The sequence below is a fragment of the Cyanistes caeruleus genome, chromosome 12 (genome assembly GCF_971803275.1).
Source record: "Cyanistes caeruleus chromosome 12, bCyaCae1.hap1.1, whole genome shotgun sequence".
NCBI lineage: Eukaryota > Metazoa > Chordata > Aves > Passeriformes > Paridae > Cyanistes > Cyanistes caeruleus.
Window position 1 is genome coordinate 18,385,532 of NC_141712.1, and position 2,615 is coordinate 18,388,146.

Below are 2,615 nucleotides of genomic sequence, written 5' to 3' on the forward strand. Positions count from 1 at the left end.
GCATCACAGGCTCTGTGGAGACTTGTCACTTTAATTAGACCCTTGAGGCCATAAGTGGCTGAAATCACTTCTCAATAATCCCACACCAATAAGTAGCAAAAGCAGAATTCTCTATGTTTTCCACCCCAGTGTGTACTGGCATTTTATATTAAGCACACTGGGATACTTGTAGAAAACTTCTTAATAGCAGAACAAAGAATTTCCACCAGGCCTGATGCTTCCCTGCTCCTCAAATCAGAGATCTCCAAACCCAGTGACCACAGCAAAACCCTAAAAATGTGTGACCACAGCATGACCATAACCACAGCAGCAGAAAGCAGCTGTGCATTAAAATACCCCCCCACCCAACCAATACTGCTCAGCACAGCAGAAAATTCCCCAAATCTGCTCCTTTTATTTTCAGGGTGTATGAAATAAATCACTTTTCTCTCCTGCACGCCTGTCTTAGGTACTGACTGCCTCTCTCGTAGGGCAGGGAAGGGATGAAGTCCAAGGAGTGAGGTTTTCCTAGAGGAAAACCATGAGGAACCACCTTAGATCCATTTTAAATATGACATTTCAGGAGTCAGCATTAAAGCCTGGGTGTTTTTCCTACACTCTATGAGACAGGGTTGTTGTCCAAGGCTGCAGCTGAAATGCCTTTAGTGTCTGACCTCCCTCAGCTGAATTTAGCTGGGTCTAAATCTCTCCCCTGGGGTTCTGTGCAAACACACCCTGATGACAGAGGAGCTGTTGTACAGAGATATTCCCCCACCCCTTTTGCCCTTCTCTCAAAAGTTACCAAAATCCAAGTCCCCAGCATTTCTTTGGCAGCTGGCAGGGAATTGTGCAGGAACTCAGGAGCACACTGGTGAGCACATCCACAGCCCCTGCTCCCTGCCAGCAGCACCCCAGCGTGGTTCCTGCGCTCAGGAGGGACCCAGGGATGGCACCTCAGCCTTCCCCCAGCAGCAAACACGCTCTGGGAGCTGGGGCAGACCCAGGACAGCAGGAAGAACGGGACGTGCCAGCCTGAAGAATGGCAACTCTGCACTTTGGCTGCAAAAAAACTCCTCCCTCTCCTTTTGGAGCCTTGATTTTGCCTTGCCTTCACTGTTGCACATGATGAATAGCATCCAGCAAATTAATATTTAAGAATTCATCACCGAGAGGTGATTACTCAGCTAGAGCAGACCCACGTTATTGATGCTTGGCTCCCTAAGTGGGGTGGGGCTTTTTTGGAGTGTCTATAAACTAAATTAAGACATTTAAAACATCCTAGAATTACACATCATTAGTTTTCCTGATCTGCATATTTTAGCAATTGTTTATGTGGTGTAGCATGAAGATGCATTTCTTGCAAGTAGTTTCTGAGAAAAGCTGGGTAGCTTGGCTGCTTATGTGTAATCAGAAGTTTAAAATCAGAACATTATCAAAATATCAGGGGCCAAAGCGGAGAAATAGTGTCACATAATGACACAACTCAGGAATACAGAACTTTAATGCATCCAATACAAAGGAGAAACTCATGAAGAGCCAGCATGGCACAGGAGAAGAGGCCAATTTTTGGAGAACACCACCAGCACTGGAAAATTGTTTGGATTTCCCTGCACGTACCAGTCTATGCTGAACCAAAACCACACAGACACTGGTCATAGTCAGCTGAATGAGAGAATTAGGATCCTGAGGGCCTGATGTGGAGTGCTCTTGGGTTAGAGCCAGGTGGAGCTGGAATCACATTTGGATCCACGCCACAGGGCAAGAGGACTATACAAAAATAATTATACCAACAATATTTTGCACTGTTAAGCAACAAAGGCATGATTTTCAGCCTGTAATGCCTATTCACTTGTAATTGATCCAAATGGGACCTCATTCTTCATGAGAAGGGCTTGGAAAAGGGCCTGACAAATTGTCAGCTTTGTGCTGTACCTACATATGTTCCACAGCATACAGGGGTATAATCTTGAATTAATGCATTTTATAACTCGTACAAAACTCATCTGGTTCTGTGGTGTAGAACTGAATGGCTGCACTTGGCAGGCTTCTCTAAGTGTTTAAGACCTCTCTTTATAGGGAAAATAACAAGACTCATCAATCCCATATTGTCCTCTTTGTGAAAAAAAAAAAATAATAAAAAAAAACAACAGAAATTCTGAATCTGGGAATACCAATGGGGAAGTGTCCTTGTGTTACACTGAAGGCTTTAATTGGCTTTGTTAAATTTTATCTGGTTAGATGTGCAGCCAATGACTCAGTAGGGCTGAATCAGCTGTTGGTCCCCACTCAGCCCAGGGCTGGATTATTCCGTGCCCTGGGATTCCACTGTGTAAGTTTCTGGTGCTATGATCAGAGGGGAAAAGCAGTAATCATAAAAAAAAATAAAAGACACCTCAGCATGACCCCGGTGCCTGACGGAAAAGGCAAAGCTTGGTGCATCTGTGTGGAGTTAAAAGGTTTGGTGGAGACCAAGCCGGGTCTGGAATACCACGGAGCCATCTGCTGGGAAGTGCAGCTCTGTGCTCCTGCTCTCAGCTCCCAAAATTAACCCCTCCTTGATCCCTCAGCGCTCCTGCTTGGCTATTTCTCATGTATTTGTAATCCTGCAGCTCTGCAGTGTATAACTCTAAAACACA

At 45.0% G+C, this 2,615-nt stretch overlaps 1 long non-coding RNA gene across 1 annotated transcript in view; it reads right to left on the bottom strand.

Annotated features, from left to right (window-relative positions):
- Positions 1 to 623: 623 nt before the first annotated feature.
- Positions 624 to 2,615, bottom strand: part of LOC111934445 (uncharacterized) — a 4,468-nt gene continuing 2,476 nt past the window's right edge. The window contains exon 3 of the long non-coding RNA XR_002867217.2: positions 624 to 2,615. This exon is cut by the window's right edge and continues 974 nt beyond it. This is a non-coding gene — a long non-coding RNA (uncharacterized LOC111934445).